This window comes from Pteropus medius, unplaced genomic scaffold (assembly GCF_902729225.1).
Source record: "Pteropus medius unplaced genomic scaffold, Ma_sr-lr_union100, whole genome shotgun sequence".
In the NCBI taxonomy this organism is placed as follows: domain Eukaryota; kingdom Metazoa; phylum Chordata; class Mammalia; order Chiroptera; family Pteropodidae; genus Pteropus; species Pteropus medius.
This window is the reverse complement of record NW_024341753.1, coordinates 587,779-607,124: the sequence shown is the minus strand read 5'-3', so window position 1 is coordinate 607,124 and position 19,346 is coordinate 587,779. Positions and strand designations below refer to the sequence as shown.

The window sequence follows — 19,346 nt, the reverse complement described above, 5'->3', positions numbered from 1 at the left end:
GTCTATGGACTGTGCAAAATGAGTAATCCTGGAGAGGAGTAGGGCAGGGGCAGCTGCCTGTCAATTGGCCTCAGGCACTTTGTAGATTGGGAAAAGCTGGATCTCAGGGAGACAAGGGCCATCAGATGAATATAGCTTCAGTTTGCTGCAACTTCTGGGCCCACACATTCCTGCTGTAGTCGCAGATCCCAGTATGACCAGTTGCCATCTGGGGCAGTTCCACAGACCCCTGCAATCACCCCAAGAGATGTTGCAGCTCGTACAGTCAACAAAGGTCTTCCTGCAACTGATTTCCCCACAATGCCCGCACTGTGCTAGCCAGTTTGTTGCCTGTGGGAAATGTGAGATCAGAGAAGGCAGTGTCTGCCTAGGGCAATTTGTGAGTTGTGTGGGATAAAGTCTCAGGGAGACAATGGCTGTCAGGTAAATACAGCCTCAGACTTACTGCAGCTTTAGTAACCATTTGCATTTTCTCACAAAAGTTACCGATCCCAGCAAGACCAGCTGCCATCTGGGACTGACTAACAGATCCCCGAGATCCATCCAAGTTTGTGTTGGCAGCAGTAATCTTCCTGAAACTGTCCTGGAAATGCACGCTCACAGCGCTGGCTGCCTGTTGCCAATGTTTGGTCCTGAAACCGGGCAGGGCATGGCAGCCACCTATCAACAAGACACTCTGGGCCATTTGCAGGTTGGGTGGGGTGGACCGATCACTTCAGGCCAGTGCAGCTTCCAAATTGGCCATGTGGGAGGAGGAATCTGCACAGGCAAACTGGCGCAGTCTGTAGATTGCCCTGCAAGAGACTCCGACTAAAGCACAATGGCAGCTGCCTGTCCAGCCCTTGTTCGTGTGCCAGGTGTAGTCTTTTCATGTTTGAATCTTTCACGAGCCTCTGACCTGCCACCACTGCCCTGGGTGTGTGTCTGTGGGTGAGAGAACCTGTGTGTGAGTCCTTTAAAGAGGCATCTAGGATTTCAGTCTCCTTCTATCTCACCTGAATGGCCAGAATCCCCTCTGATTTTTACAGTCAGAGTCTTTGGAAACTCTTCTTCCGTGGGCTGGGCCCCTGGGCTGGGGAGCTCCTGAATGAGGTTAGGACCCCTCTCATCCTTTAAGGAAGCCCCTGCAGTCTTGCTTTCCCTCCCCGTTGTGATTGGAAGATAAAACATTCACTGCCAATGATCCATTTATCCCCATGGTTTTAAAATTTAAGAGAAAGAGGACATTCAGAAAAGAAGATAGGGACCACTGATGCTGTTTCTTTAAGGGCATCTGTTTACCAAGACAACTTGTACTAAAATTTAAATTGTAAGGCAGACTGAAGTGAAAGTGGAGACTCTGTCTAAGGTGGGAGTCAAAAAGAAGACTCTCATAATACTATAGTGACTCATCAAAGGATAAAACAAACCTAAAATCTTACCCTCCATCAAAGGAATTTCAAGGACTAATGATAATTGAGCCAAGCTCAAGAAATTTCTGAACACTGTATTTGTTGCAGAAATGAACGACTCATAGATGAAATGCTCCAGATGCAGTAATGAATTAAGAGAAAGAAATTGGAAAATATGTGGGTAATATAAATAAGTATTGGCTGAATCAATAACAATAAAAACATCTGATATTAATGAGAAAACAAGACAGAAGTAAAATAAATGACAAAAATAAAAAAAATGAAAAGATTAAATGACTTAAAGTGTTCTAAAATTTATGTGTTGGTTCTAGAGCATAGTGAAGGTATTAAAATTAAACTTTAATAAATTAAGGTTGTAACTTCTAAGGTAACCTATAAAAAACAAAGTCAAACTTAGAAATACTAATTTTAAAAGAACTGGAATGATTAAAATAGATAATTCTAAAAGAAAGCATTAAAGGAGAGGAAAGGAAAATTGAACAAACATGATAAATAGAAAGCACAAAAGTGATGAATTAAAACAAATGTATCAGTAATAGCAAAAAATATAAATGAATCTAATTCTCTAGTTAAAGACAAGCATTATTAGCCAAGATTTTTTAAAAATTAGATTATCTTCAGTCTTATTTAAAACATAAAGAAGACAAAAGCTGGAAAAAAGGATTATAAAGGTAATAGTAGCACCAAAAGTAACCAAAAAATGCTGATATATTTTTATTAATAGCAGACAAAATAAGTATTAAATAAAACAAAAAATATTTTTTGAAATAACATGGGGTAGTTTTTAAAAATAAAATTGTAAAAACATAAAAAAAATAAGATTATAGTTTCTCAAAACAGAGCCTTAAATAAGATTTTAGCATATTTTCTGTTTTGAGAACAAATACACATTAGTAAGTTATTTGGATAACACAATTAACAATTATAACCTAACAGACATTACGGAACAAAATTCTTCATCTGAGAACTCTAGAATACATATTCTTTTCTAAAATACATTTTTTACACATATAATTGCACAATTATAAAAACCGACCATTTCTTGAACTTTAAATCAACTCTCAACAAATTTCAGATTGAAATTATATAGAAAATATTTTATATTCTAAAAACAATTTAAGATGAAATCATTTATGAGAATAAAAAAACTAGAAAATTTTCCATATGATTTAAGATTAAGGAATATAGTTCTGTCTATGGCCAATGCCACCCTGAATGTGCCCAATCTCATCTGATCTTGGAAGCTAAGCAAGGTCGGGCCTGATTAGTACTTGGATGGGAAACCACCTAGGAATATTAGGTGCTATAGGCATTTAAAAAAATAAATAAATAAAAAAGAAATATAGTTCAAATAACTCACATCCAAGAAAAAAAATAAAAAAGACAAAATTTTTAACTAAACAATAAATAAATGCATATCTAAAGTTGAAGAATGAAGCTAAACAGCGATTTAATGGTAAATTATGGGCTTGGTGGTGCATGTGGTTAAAAGAAAATGTAATGAAAAATTAAAGAAATATGCATCTCAAAAAGTTAGGAGAATAAAAAAAAATAAACTCAATGAAAGTAGAAGAAAAAAAATAGGACAAAAATCAAGAACAAATGTCTATAATTAATGGGCAAAATCAACAAAGTGAAAAGGTGTTTTTTTGACAAAACTAATAAAATTGAAATACCTCTGACAGTATTGTTCAAAGAAAGCACTTGTAGGAAAAATAGCTTATGTCAAAAATACATAAATGAGCACCCAAAGGATACAGAAGACACTGAAAAGATAATGAAAGGATATCAAGAAAATCTTTCTATCAAAATTTTACAATTTAGAAAAATTGAAAATATTCCTTGAAAAAAAAATTTTAGCAAAATTAACCGAAGGAAAAATAGAGAAACTGATAAGTTCAAAAACCATTAAAAGTTTAACTCATTATTCAAAACGTTCCCTCAAAGAAAACACCAGCCGCAACTAACTTCATCAGAGAATTCTTACAATAAAAGCATAAATGAATCTAATCTAACAGAGCCTTTAAGTAAAAAGTAAAACAGAAAACATTCTGCAGCTTATTTTCTGAGTATAGCATAATCCTAGAAAGTAAAATGTAATAAGGTGTAAGGGATAAAATATTACAATTTCATGTTATTTATGTGAATAAATGCAAAAAATTTTAAGTGAAAGAATAGCAAATCTAAGCTAACAATTTATTAAATAATAATAATGTGGCCAAGTCAGATTTATACTGTATTTTTGTATTAGAATATTAATAAATTTATAATATTAACTGTTTAAAGTAAAAATCATTTGATTATCTCAATTCATACAGAAAAATTTTCTTATAAAATTCAAAACCCATCCATAATGAAAACAAAAACAAAAACTTCATAGCAAACATAATGGAAAGGAAATTTCTACTTCCAATAAAGCATATCTACAAAATCCGTACAACTGAACATCATACCTACTGGTAAAGCACTAAATGTTCATGCAGGGAATTTTAAACATGGCAAAGATGTCTGATATCATCCTTTTACTTCAATATTTTATTGCAGATCTCATCTAGCGCAATAACTCTCCTTCAAGCAAAAGTTAAAACAAAGAAAAAGAAAAAGAGCAAAAATAATGTGAAAGAATACAAAAATAGTTATTAGTAGTAGTAGTAAAATAGAATTAGATATTAGAATTATTTAAATATTAAATCTAAAATTAAAAATTATTAATTTTAACAAACTTACTGGAAAAAATTAATAAGCAAAAATCCATTATACTTCTATATAATCAGCAAACACTAAAGGGATGAAAACTATACAACTTTTACAACAGAAGTAAAAATTATAAAATAATAAGTTATGTGCAAGACCTCTACAAAAAAATAATAAAATCTCAAGAGGTCTTAATGAAGATAAACTGAAATATAAACTATTTACATAATAAAATTCTCATTACTATTAAGTTGTTTTTTTTCCTGAAAATGAGTTAAAGATTTAAAGAAATACATTGAAAATATTAGTAGTTTTTGTTTGTTTTTGCTTTTGCTTTTTAATAGAACTTGGTAAACATATTCAATTATTTTTTTATGAAATTACAAAGGACCAAGAATAGTTAAGACATTGTTGGGACAGAAAAATAACATGGGAAGACTGCCTTTTCACATATCTAGTTTTACTGTACTTATTAAGCCAGGTACTTAAGAAAGTGTACATTTACTTTAAGAAAAGTAAAAGAGAAAAAATAATAAATATACATCCAAAGTTTAGACATTTATTTGAAACTGCAGACTCATATTTTTTTTCCAATATTTTCAGCTGGAAGCCCAGTGAATGTTTTAAACTTAGTGTATCCAGAATTGGATTTCTAATCACCCCTCCACCGAAACCCAAACCAGCTGCACTTTTACTCATGCTTTTCTTTTGTATGACATACCAACCTATTTATACATTCTGTTGTCTCTACTTTTAAAATATGCAATATTTGACCTTTTTTTTCCATCTCCATTGGAACCATCTGGTCCAGACTCTAATTATATCTGGCATGTACTAGTGCCACATCCTCCTAATTGGATTCCCTGCTTCTCTTACCTCGATCCCAGTCTATTCTCAAACCATCAGCAGGAAGGATCCTATGAATCATAAATCATACTGCTCAGAATCATGCAATGGCTTTGCAAAGACCTTGTAATGGCCTGGAACCCCACCTAAACTGTCCCTCATTAACTCTGTGGCCTTAGTTCCCACTAATACCTCTAAATCACTTTGATACAGCTTCCTTGTTTCTTCTTTGATCTGAGAGGCAAGTATCTGCCTCCTGACCTTTTCACTGGCCATTATTGTTTTCCTGGATAACCACACTACCAACTTTGTAATCTTCAACTATTTATTACCTTTTCAGTGTGCTTGCTCTGACCAGTCCAATTTAAATCGATGTTACCACATCCCCTCCCTTTTACTTCAGGACTACTTTTGCTCTTTTGGCATAGTATTTATCAATTATATTTAAACAATTTATTTGCTATGTTCGTTGTTTGTGACCTAATTTTCCTTACAAAACTACAAAATCAATTAGAGTAGAAAATCCTATTCTGTATTGTTTATTGATGAATAACATGCCTAGAACTGTGCCTGACACATAAAACACTATCTATTTTGAAGTGAAGAAAGAGTCCCAAAGACAGAAAATAGTATATAATATGAAATCAGAATTGTACTCTGGTGGAAAAAAATGGACGCATCAATAAATAGTGCTGATAATTTGTTATCCAGTTGGGAAGAAAACACAACTTGATATTAACCTCACATCGGCCACAGAAACCAATTCTAGGACTGTTGAACAACTAAAAATGAAAGGCAAAACATTAAAATTTTATTATATATTAAAAGAAAGTGTCATCACTTTTTGATTTATACAAAAAACCCCCACTAATTATTGTTGAAAAGATTGATAGATTTACAGCTTTAAAATTAGAATCTTTTATTCATCTAAAGTCACCATTAAGAGAGTAAAAAGGCAAACCAACAAATCATAGAAGACAGTTGTTTTATGTAAAATTGATGATAGATTAATTTCCAGTATTTATAAATAACATCTACCAACAAAAATAAAAATATACAACTTAATAGAAAACTGACAAAAATAATTGAACAGGCTGATAAACCTCTGCAAACCTTGGAAACCCTTGTGGCACCAGGCTCCCAGAAGTCTTTCACAAACCCAGACTCCCAGGCATCTCAGCTCTGGACAGTTCCCAGAGCCCCAGGTAACTAATGTAAATCAGGTTTCAGGTGGGCTCCTGGAAACCCAAACTCCCAGGTGGGCCCAGTGCTAGGCTGGCCCTTGAAGATCTAGACTCTAGACTGGCTCCTGTGAAGCCAAGCTCCCTACTTGCCCAGCACCACGATGGCCCCCCATAGGCCTAACCTTCAGGCTGGCTCACACAAATACAGGCTCCTTGCCAGCCTTAGTTCCAGACAAGCCCCCACAGCACAAAGATCCTAATGGGCTTCCTTGTGCCCAAGCACATGACTCACCCTAGAATGAGGCCAGCCTCAATAGATCCAGACGATTAGAATACCCCACTGGTCCCCAGCCATTTTGTCAGTCCCCATGGGCCTGGGTTCTAGACCAATTCCCAGGAAACCAGGCACCAGACTTGCCAACCATGGACATGAGCACCATGCCTATCGATCTTTTGATGCAGTTGCCAGACCTTTCTGTCCATGAACTTTAGCAGCAAGCCTACCTCCAGATACTACCCCGATAGTCTACCCAGAATCTCAGGAAGGACTTTGCGTGCCAAAGCCAGTCTGTAAAGACTGGGAGAGGTGCCTACTATCTCAAATGCAAATGGACCAATGAAACCCATAAGGATCATGAATGATCAAGGAAACATTACACTACCAAAGGAAACTAATAAAGTTCCAATAAATGATCCTAAAGAAATGGAAATCTATGAAATGTCTGACAAATAATTAAGAAAATCCTCTTAAATAAATTTTGTAAATTATAAGAAAACGCAGACAACTGAGTAAAATTAGGAAAACAATGCATGAACCAAATGAATTTAAGAAAGAAACATAAACCATTAAAAAACAACAAAAACAACAACAACAACAAAAACACAAAAAACAAAAAGAACCAGAAGCTCTCCTGCCCAGGACTCCCACAGTCAATAAGGAAGCTCCCTGTGTGTCTTGCGGTGCCACAGTTTTCTACTATCTCATTCTTGGGGGAATGGTTAGTATGGTCCTGAGACAAGGCCTCTGGGAATCCATAGCTGCTGAATTGCAAACAGGTTCTAGATCCCGGATACTAAGGCTAAAATATAACACAATTCTAACAACGAAGAAAAATGTTGCAGCCTTATGTCATGAAACTTACACAGTGGATTTTATTGAAAAGCAGATTGAGGAGTTCAACATAGGAAAGAGACTTTTAGACAACATGAGGGAAAAAGATCCAGAAACTTTTACAGAGGATATTATTGATAGAGTTATTGTTTACCTTTTTTCCCCAGTGTTTTATTTGAGCAGCAAGCCAGGAAAACACTGAAAAGATTTTTTTTTTTCCCCCAAAACAAAGAGCAAAACAGTAGGGAGAAGATAGCTGTCCATTTCATCTTTTTTTTATACTAGCAAGCAATCATATTATTAATGAATGCATGGCACATATAGAGAACTGCTTGATGTAGAAAAATATCAAAATCAGTTGTGAGCCAAAGGCGTATTTACAGAAAAAGCTAAAACCAAAAACATGATGGGTAATTAAGGAGGAATTAGAAGAAACATTAGTAGAAAAACTGTCAGATCAAGATCATACGCAGTTTATTCAGTTGCTAGAAAGGTTATTGACATGACATTAGGGTGCTGCTGAAGAATTTATGCAGAACTTTTGTAGAAGTGCAACTATTCGATTAAACAAAAATAAAAACAAAAACAAAACAACAACAAGAAAAACAGCTAAATGAACCTTAGCAGTATTATGAGCAAAGGATAGCCTTCAGCACAAGCAAAGGTAAAAGCATAAAGAGTGCAAAAGCAGAAGCAATTGTTTACAAACAAGAAAATGAAGGAATAAAAAATGGAATTGATAATCTGCTTTGAAAAGATAAATATTGATGTTCCCTTTTCACTTCCTTGACTGATGTGGAAAACATAATATGACCTACAGAGTCACCGAGGCAGGAGGTCATTGCAGGCTGGAGCAAAATGCTTTGCAATAGCCAAAGCTTTGTGCAGTTCTATCATAAAGAAAGAGCTTGAGAGAATGAGACAAGCTGGAGTATTTACTATTGATTGGAGTGTCAGAAAACAGAAGAGAACCACTGGAAGTTTACCTGGAAGAACCAGCCTAAGAGAGAACCACTGGAAGTTTACCTGGAAGAAGCACTTTTTTTTTCCCCCCCCCACTGGAAGGGAGAGAAAATCCTTCATATATATGTCTGGCAAGTGACAGACATACAATAAACATTTGCTGACCAAAGTTAGGGCAATACTACCAGACATTTGAATTGCAAGATGATTTATTTTAAAATGCTACTTTGTATAGGTTACCTTTTAAAAATAATTTTAAAATATTTAACTTCAAAATAAAAATAAAATAAAAAACAAACAGAAATCATAGAGTTGAAGAAGATATTGACTAAACTGAAGAATTCATTAGAGAGCTTCAATATCAGACTCCAAAATTGCAAAAGAAAGAATTAGTGAACTACTGACAGATTATTTGAAGTCATCTAATCAGAGGAGAGAAAAAATCAAGTGTTAAAAAGTTAAAAAAGCCTATGTGAACTATGGAATACAATATTTATAAATGAAATAACTTATGTGTTATTAAGGTCCCTGGAGGAGACAAGAAAGGGAAAAAATAGAAAGCTTATTTAAAGAAATAATAACTGACAATTTTCCATATTCGGACAGAGATTTAAACATCCTGTTCATGAAGCTAATAGGTCACCTCAAAATTGCAAACCGAAATGATCTTCTCCAAGATATATTATAATAAAACTGTTTTAAAAAATACAAAAAAGTTCAAATTCATCAAAGGAAAAAAAATTACATACAAAGAACCTCCCTTAATTCTATTAGCAAATTTCTCAACAGAAACTTTGCAAGCCAGGAGACAGAGAAATAATATATTCTAAATGTTGAAGGAAAAAACAAACTAACCAAGAATACTTCACTAAGTGCTAAGGTGTCCTTCAGAAATGAAGGTGAGTTAAAGACTTTTCCAAAAAAACAAAATCCTGGAAGTTCATTACAATGAGACATGCCTTACAATAAATGCTGCAAAGAGTTCTGCAAGCTGAAATAAATGGGTGCTACTAAGTAACATGTAAACATATAAAACATACTGGTAATGTATGTAGTCAAATTCAGAATATTCTAATAATGAAATATGGTACATTATTCACCTAACTCTAGTATAAAGATTAAAAGAAAAAGTATTAAAAGTGCTATTGCTGCAGTAATTTGTTAATGGATACACTATATAAAATGAGGTAAATCGTGATGTCAAAATATGGAATTTGGAGGAGGAGGAGTAAAAACATAAAGTTTTTTTATTCCATTGAATTAATTTTTTATCTGCTTTAAATACTGCTATATTTATGAGGTTCTGTGTAAGCTTCACCAATAGAACAAAGGAAAAACCAAAAGTAGATAAACAAAAGATAAAGAGAAGAGAATTAAAGCATACTACTACAAAACATTATAAATTCACAAAGAAAAACAACAAGAGAGGAAAAAAGGGGACCAGAAAACTACAAAACAACCAGAAAACAATAAGATGGCATTAGTAAGTTCATACCTATCAATAATTACTGTAATGTAAGAATTAAATTATCTGATCAAAAGGCATAGAATAGCTGAAATACATGCTGTCTACAAGAGAAGCACTTCAGCTTTAAGGATACACAGAGACTCAAAGTGAAGGAATGGAAAAAAAATCCATATGAATGAAAAACAAAAGGGATAGCTATACTTACATAATTTAGACAAAATTATTTTATTTTGTCATTTAGACAAACCTTAATTCAAAACTGTAACAAGAGAAAAAATATTATTACATAATAAAGGAGTCGATTCATGAACAATATATAGTAAATGTAAATATATATGTACCCAATGTCAAAACACTTAAATATTGAAAGTAAATACTAACAGATCTGAAAAGAGAACTAGATAAAAATACAATAGTAGTAAGAGACTTCACTGTTCTACTTTCAAATGTGAATAGATAATCCAAACACAAAATCAATAACAAAACATTGGACTTGAAGTATAACTTTGACTTAATTAAGCTAATGAACATATACAGAACATTCTATCCAATAACAGAATCCAATAACACATTCTTCTCAAGTGCACATAGAATTTTCTCCAGTATAGATTGTATATTAGGTCACAGAACAAGTCTTTGTGCCAAGATCACAAAGAAAAGCTAATTCCAGATTGGGTCATTGGTGAATTCTACCAAACAAAATTAATTCTACCAAACAACATTAATTTAAACAAAAATAATGTTGAGCCTCCTCAAACTTCTAAAAAAAAAAAAAAAAAAAAAGAACTCTCTCAAACTTGCTTTATGAGGTCATCATTACCCTGATACCAAAGCCAGATAAGGATACCACAAGAAAATCAAACAAGACTAATATCTCTGATGAATGCAGATGCAAAAGTTCTCAACAAAATATTAGCACAAAAATTCAACAGCACACGTGAAGAATTATACACCCTGATCAAGCAGGATTTAAGCCTGAGATGCAAGAACAGTTCAACATATGCAAATCAATAAATGTAATATATCACATTAATAGCAAAAAAGATAAAAATATATATGATAATCTCAATAGACGCAGAAAAATACATTTGACAAAATCAGCATTCTTTCATAACAAAAGCTCTCAACAAATTAGGTATAGAAGGAACTTAGCTCAACATAATAAATGCCATCTATAACAAGCCCACAGCTAATATCATACTAATAGTGAAAGGTAGAAAGCTTTTCTTCTAACAGGAACAGAACATGGATGCCCTCTTTCACCATCCTATTTAATATATTACTGGAATTCTTAGCCTAATCAATCAGGTAAGACATAGAAGAAAGGTACAAAAGGCATTCAACTCGTAGAGGAAGAAGTACAATTTTCTTTGTAGAAGTTTTAATCTTAAATATAGAAAATTATAAAGACACCACCAAAAATCTTTTAAAACTAATCAATTAATTCAGTAAATTTTTAGGATACAAAATTAACATGTAGAAATCAGTTGTGTTTATATATGTTAAAAATGTAATACCTGAAAAAGAAAAAAAAAACATTCACAATAAAATACTTAGGATTACATTTAACTAAGGAGATAAGAGATTTGTCACTAAATTCTATAAGATTTGATGAAAGAAACTGAAGAAGACACAAATGGATATATATCCTGTGTTCAAGGATAAGAAGAATTAATATTTTCCATATGTTCATACTACCATCTCTAGTTTTAGTGTAATCTCTACCAAAATCCCGATAGCATTTTTCACAGAAATAGAAAAGTACTATCCTAAAATTTATATAGAAATACAAAATACTCTGCTTAGCCAGAGCTATTTTGTGTTCACAAAACAAAGCTGCAAGCATCAAATTTTTTATTTTAAATTTTATTACAAAGATATACTAATTAAAACAATATTGTATTGGCCTAAACACAGACACATAATTCAATGGAGCAAAATTGAGAGCCCAGAAATAAACCCGCACATATAGAGTCAACTAATATTGACAAGAACACTCATTGGGGAAAGAGCAGTCTCTTTAACAAACGGTATTGAGAAAACTGGATATTCATATGCAAAATAATTAAACTGGACCACTATTTTACACCAGTCACGAAACTTAATTTAAAATGGATTAAGGACTTAAAAGTAAGACCCGAAACCATAAGACTCTTGGAAGAAAACTTAAGAAAAAAGTTTTTTGACATTAGTCTTGACAATGATTATTTTTGATATGACACTAAAGTATAAGCAACAAAAGCAAAAATCAACAAGCAGGACTACATTAAAAAAACCTTCTGCACAGCAAAATAAACAATCAACAAAATAAAATGGCAACCAATATGTTGAATAAGGAAGGTGCTAAAATCCAAATTCATACAATTTAATAGCAAGGAAAGAAAAACAAGCAAACTTTTTTAGTTAAAAATGGGCAGAGGACCAGAATAGATATTTTCCAAGGAAGATGTATGAATGGCCAACAGGTACATGAAAAGATGTTCAACATTATATGTGGTACAAGCATATATGACATATGCATACGATGAATCTACTAATAATCAGTGAAATATAAATTAAGCTCTATAATACACAATTACATACTATTATATTGACCAGGATGTAAATAATTCTTAATACTGCTCATGGATATTTAAACAAGTGCCTGGGGAAACTGTTTATTATATAATAAATTTGAAAATACACTCTCGGAATTAGCAATTGAACTCTCAGGAACAAATCCTAGAGAAACTTGTGGATATATACACCAAAAATAATGCAAAGTAACTTTCATACTCTCATGTTTTATAAATGTTCAAAATTGGGCTCTTGCATAATTTTGCTCTTAGTGGAAGATAATGCACATGGGAACATAATACCTGAGCATTCCTGAAGGTGACATGGTAAATAAATGGCAATAGATAGAGCTTCTGCTGTTTGTGAGCTATCAATTTTTTTTGTATAAAAACATAAAATTTACCATTTGACCATTTTTAGGTGTAAAGTCAATGGCATTAAGTAAATTCACATTATAGTTCAATCATCATCATCACGTACCTCCAGAATATTTTACCTTCCCAAACTAAAATTCTGTACTCATTAAACAACTCCTCATTCTATCTTGCCCTGTTTCTGTAAATCTGTAAATGTTAGGTACCTCATATAAGTAGAATCATTCAATATTTGTCCTTGTATCTTGCTTGTATCACTTAGTATAATATCTTGAAGGTTCACTGTTGTTGTAGAGGTGTCATAATTCTCTTCCTTTAAAGCTGAATATTATTTCATCATGTATATATACCACATTGTGTTTATTCATCTGTCAAAGGACATTTGAATTATTCTGGCTATTATGAATAATGCCGCTATGAAAGTAGATATATACATATCTGTAGGGGTTCCTTCTTTCAATCATTTTGGGTATATACCCAGAAGTGAAATTCCTAGATTATATGGCAAATCTATGTCTAATATATTGAGAAACTGCTATACTTTTTCCATAGAGGCCGTACTATTTTACATGCCCACCAGCCATGCACAAATTCCAATTTATCCACCTCCGTACCAACACTTATTTCCTACTTTTTAAAAAAATGATAACCATCTTAATGGATATGAAGTGGTATCTCATAGTTATTTTGATTTGCATTTCCCAAATACCAATTTTTTTTTTGATCAGGAACAATTTACAACCCCCTAAATGACTGCCCCCTCCATCCCTGGATACTTATTCCTTTCTTTTTTTAAGCAAGAAACATTGTCAGTAAACAAATGACACCAAAATCCTTTGAATAGTTTTCCCCATCAGTCTCTGGCACTTTACAAAAAAGCATTGCATGCCCAAAGAAAAAAGTTTCAATTATTCATATAATTTCAGAGTACATGTGACAACTTTGCATATATTGACATGAAAAAGGGAAACTTCATTTACTTCAAACTGTTTTTTTCTGCACACAGAACAAGTGAAAGATATTGGAATCTCTTGCGAATTCAAAATTCTTTAGACCTCAGTTTGAAAAAAAAAAAAAGAATTAAGAAATATTCTCTTGCTAGTTCAGAGCCAAAAACTCTTGACCAGAACTTTGTGGATTTCTTTTCAGGAGAACTCTGCAAGGCTGAACATTTAGGGGAAGTGCTACTGTTAAGGATATGGTGAGTCCAACACCCCTCATCTGCCATTCACCCATTTGGAGGAGACAAAAAAGAGGCTGTTCCCTTGAACTAAATCCACTTTAGAAAAGGTGACTGAGCATAAAATTAAGGGAAATTTTTCTCTTTGAGCCTAGTGGTCAGGCTGTGTTAGCTGTAACCTTCCTATCAGTTAACTTTAAAACCCTAATAGAAGTCAGCACGTTAAAAAAAAAAAAAAAAAAAAAAAAATTAAGACTATTGTTTTCTTCTTGGAGGGGTGGGAGTACTAAAGAATTTTTTTTTAATATTATTAAAGAATTTTAAGTTCCTCTTTCTATCTAGCAACACCCTAACTCATACTGGTTTAAATTTCTTTTCTTCATAAATTCCTTAAAGAATCAATATAATGAAAAAATAGGCACCAGTAAAACACTTAACTAAGTTGCATCTGGAGAAAAAGTCACATTTTGAATGACCCATGAAAAAAATCACACATTTTTTTCATATCACAGCCCTGTAGGCCAGTCTCATCTCCAGTGGATACTAGTGAACTAGTGCTCTCTAAAGGTTATGACCTGGGGCACCAGTAAATGTTTACCATTAAAAATAATACTAAAATAATACTTATGGCTGCTTTTGAGAGTCTGAAAACAAAAGTTGTAGAAGTGTTCCTCTTTTATTCCCCTATGTAGATTTACTCATGAGTTTTATTCAATTTTCTCTATCATCTACCCTTAGATTTGTTAACTTCTCTCTCTTTGATCTATTTATGTCTTGGGTTATTCATCTGGACTGATCCTTTCCTTCTTGTTCTCAGCCAATGAACGGTTTTGAGCATAATCTGAGGTGGGGAAATGCTATTGCTTAATTTGGCAATGTAAGAAACATCCAAACCTATAGAAAATTTTTTGTAAAAGTTTATTTGAACCAAAACTGACAATAATTACTGGGAAGCAAAATCATAAATGCTCTGGAAAATGACAGTTTTTCAGTTTTTTTATGCATTTGAAATCAAGGAGGAAATGTAAGGAAGATTATACGAAAGTGGGAGAAAACAAGGCAGGAATTGAATTGCAGGACAGTTAACAAGTTTATGTGCCCTCCTGAGGGCAGTTAAGTTTATTTCAAAGGTTTATTAACCTAGGTGCACAGAAACAACTGACCGAGCTTGGTTAAAGCAAAGATAAATCTTTTACTAAAACAGTTATATGCCTTAGGGTTGACTACACACCATGACTTATGAGTTAGGAATTTATAATCAGATCACCCTATCAAGTTACTTTCTGTAGAACCCCTTTACATCCACAAATTCTAGTTTATTAATTGCCTCCCTCAACAGACTAATATTCAGAATATATTCCTTGAGTGAAGACCAGTGTTTGGCATGTATTAGGCTTTTGTTAACTTATTAAGTAAATTACTTTAAGAAATAAAATGACATTCTGTTTTCTTATACTTTTTCCATTTAGTGTTTTACTTACCATTCTTCATAGGCTCTTTCTCTTGTGAATGAAAAGGGGTGCTGTAATAAATCATAAATCCTTAACTGGACAGGTAATTGTGGGTAGTCATGACCCAGGCCTATAACTTCTTTAGTATAAGATTTTTAAGCCAGGCCTGTCCATTGCTCTTGTGCATCTAGGTTAACACACCTTTGAAATGCCAGAAGTAACACTCCTTGTAGGCATAACCACCCTCAGGAGAGCACTAACCCTTGTAATCCAGTCCCTGCCTTACTTACTTTACCTCCTTAATTTCAAATACATTTTAAAAAATTACAAAACTGTCGTTCTCTGGAGCATTTGAGAATCTTGCTTCCTGGCAATTGTCATCAATTTCGGCTCAAATAAACTTATAAAATTTATTTACAGGTTCGGATGTTTTGCACATCAACACTCAAAACATCACATCATGGTACTACTTTTTCCTTGTATTATTTTAAAATGCTCTTTGTTTCGACAATGTTTGGCATTCCTTACCTTCTTATTTTTACATTTTCTCAGAGTCTTCCTGTGGTATCACATTTAGTAACCATTATTTGACTTGTAAATTTGTTTTAAAAGACCATCCTCCATTTCCAAATAATTAAATAGGCAAGTAGCTCAGTTGTATACTTGTCCTTTAGAATAAATTGATATTGATATAGATGAGAACAGAAAATAGATTAAAACCTTTTTAACACGGTATTCTCTGGGAAAGACTCAACATCTATGGAAATTGACTTTGGCATATGAAATTAAGTTTTGGAGGACATAAGTATGATTCAGACCATGGTCACATAATTACTAACAGAAAAGTATTTTATTTTTGAACACTTTTATTTTTCAATGAACTTTCTTTTAGATTTCTCTTTTGGTTTTCAGGCCACCTCTGTGTAGTAGCTACAGCAAGTTTAAAACCCTTATTTCACGTATAAAGATACTAAATATAAAAATGTAAATACACCTCCTCTATGGACATCTGATATATTAACTCGGTATATATGACATGTGGTAAATATTTACCAAATCCTCTAAGGGTTTATTCACTTGTCAGCAAACATTGACTTAGCTTCTATTGTCATAGCAGGTACATTCCTAGGTGTTGGGGAAACTTTACGTAGAGTCAAAATATTTCTACCACAAAAACCCAGACTGTAAAGAACAATACAAAAGAAATTGATAAAAAATATCACTTGCTCTTAGAGTTGTCATAGCATATTAGGAAATTGATAACAATAATGACATCATAATAATACATTTTAAACTACTATTTTTAACTACATTTGCGGTGAAATAAAGTATTAAGGAAATCAAAAAGATTTTGTTGTTAAGTTTCAACTAATAGGGAAAACCCAAATTGGAAGCTGAGAGAATGGTGGGCAGAATTATTTTATTTGCTTTGCAATGGCTGGCATAACCTTATAAAACTGATACTATGAACAAATTCTAAAAGAGTTTGTTCCAAGCATCTGAAATACTCGTTAGAATGAATTAGTTTTCTTCCTTTGAATAGAAAAGAAGCTCTAGGCTACATTGTTTGTCTCAGGTCTCAGATTATACAAAGTACCTCATCAATACATAGAGATTAATTTATTTAACACATAAGAGTTCTCACTAAAATGTAATCTGGATTCTCCAGGGTACTTACATCTATTTGTGACTCATTTCACAACTTTTGCAATAGTGAATTTTTACATCAGAAACAGTGTTCAGAGGGAACACCGGAACCTCAATAAAGATGGTAGAGGATGAGAGTAATATGGTTCTTCTTTCATTTCCTCAGCCGTTCCTCCATATCACACAACTACTGTCAAGGCCTCAAAAGTACTCCTTAACCTTAATTTGTTGTATCACATAATGCAAAGACATTGCTCTCCATCAAAAGGTCGTCATAACATAAAGTAAAACAGGGATAAAGAGACCTTTCCCACATGGATAAAGAGAGATACATAAAGAGAAAAAACATAGAGACAATAATAAAACTTCATTTTTACCATGTTTCATGTCACTTTATTTTGTTTGTTTGGTTTATTTCCTCCTTTGTTCTCTAAATATCATCAGGCTTTTTATTGGCCCAACATGGCCTAGTTTTGTTCTTATTTCTTTGATTGAATATCTTACAAAAAAGATCTGACCTTTTATAGCAACTTTTGTCCCTCATTTGAGAAAAAAATCAAGAATTAGATTAAAATGTCATATTACAAATTATTTCAATAAAAACACCATATTACAAATTATTCTGTTGCCTATTACAGTGATTGAATGTAATTACAGAAGAACTGTCATTTATTTTTAAGGAACTGGGCTGATGTTTAGGAGAGGCCAACTCTCTTCTGTGGAAAACTGCTAAAAATCCAAATTTACATCTCACTTCATCTAGAGTCAGAAGTAAAACCAAGACTATAAAAAATCCAAGTGAAAATGGGCTTAGAACCAGGAAAAATGTTACAAAGCTGCCAGTGAAGCCATTGTGAACACAATTCATATGAGTCATCAAATCAAATAATAATAATAGATTTTTCTATTGGTAGAATTCTATTTTACAGTATACTTTTATATATGTTTCTAACTTGTTTTCAGATCTTTTGTTCAAGGGAGGTAGAACATATATAGAGATAATAACTTGCCAGGCAAGAAAACTGAGATGATTTGCATAAAATTTGATGTTCTCCTAATAGGAGGATAAGAACTGTTTTCCTTTGGGCAATATCTGTGTGATTTCTTTCCTTCCTTCCTTCCTTCCTTCCTTCCTTCCTTCCTTCCTTCATCCTTCCTTCATATTCCTTCCTTCCTTCCTTCTTTTTCTTTCTTTCCTTCCTTCCTTCCTTCCTTCAACCTTCCTTCCTTCCTTCCTTCCTTCTTCCTTCCTTCCTTCCTTCCTTCCTTCCTTCTTTCTATTATTTATTTTCTACTTAGACCAATTAGAGTCAGGAAGCTGACAACTTATATCAAGCCTCTATCCCTTTTTGTAACTAGGCAAAGAGATTTTGGCTTTTTGTTTCAAAATCTTTCACACACATTTCAACCTTTTTCTACTTCAAAGAGCATATTACCAGCAAATGATATTTCAAAATATATTTTTAAATTCAGATAAATAATGTTTTATATCTAATACTTAAACTTACCAATTATACAATTAATGCAACAGTAGGAAAATTGCCATGTCTAAATTCCAAAGTCACTAAGACATTACAGTGACCCTGAACTTTTGGAATAAATGAACGGCCCATAAATTCAATTTGGAAACAATTCAACATTGAAACATGTTGCCTTTAAAGGCATTTTTTTCACTGTTAAAATATCTTTTTTTTATCATTCAGGTTGCTATTTGACTCCAAAGTTTTAATTTTGATTGTGAAAAGAATGAATAGATAACATTTTAGTTTCAATTGTAAAAAAAACTTAATGGCATATCTATTGTTTCATTGAGGCTGGCTTAAAAAATCAATTACATATCAAAAAAGTAAAATTTCTTTAATCAAAAAGCCAATATTCAGCTTCTTTCTCCTCTCATTGTCAACTTCAAATCACCTCCCCCATTTCCTATTTTCCTTGATTATGAAAAAGAATGAAATCATTAAAAGACTTTTCTAAAATTATCAGCACTGCCTCTGTGCTCTTAGGCTGACTTGTGACTCTCTATAGTTAAAAAACTATTCCCCTTTCATTTTTTTTTGTCTCAGCAAATCTTCATTTTCTGACCTGTTGGTTCTGGCACTACCCAAACACATCAGGCAAGGTAGTCTGGCTCTCTTGCTTAGAATAGAATTCTTACAGAGTATGTTTTCCCTCTTCCTTTAGCCTCTTGTAGGCATTACTTAACCACACCCTGTTAAAAGACCTACTCATAGTGTGTGTATGTGAGTGTGTGTGTGTGTGTATGTGTGTGTGTGTTTCCTCTATCCTTATGCCATATATGAAAAGAAAAGGATTTTTGACATATGAGCACTGCTGGTATTCAGATAGTTGCTATGAAAAAAATTGGCTGCAGTTCTGGGCAAAATGGTGAAGTAGATAAATCCTGAGCTTGCCTCCTCCCATGACCATACATTAAAATACAACTAAGTTTTAGAACAA

At 33.0% G+C, this 19,346-nt stretch overlaps 2 pseudogenes; both read left to right on the top strand.

The window, feature by feature from the left end:
- Window positions 1–820: 820 nt before the first annotated feature.
- LOC120593285 (28S ribosomal protein S9, mitochondrial-like) lies at window positions 821–8,349 on the top strand (annotated as a pseudogene).
- On the top strand, window positions 2,605–2,724 carry LOC120593356 (uncharacterized; annotated as a pseudogene).
- Window positions 8,350–19,346: the final 10,997 nt, after the last annotated feature.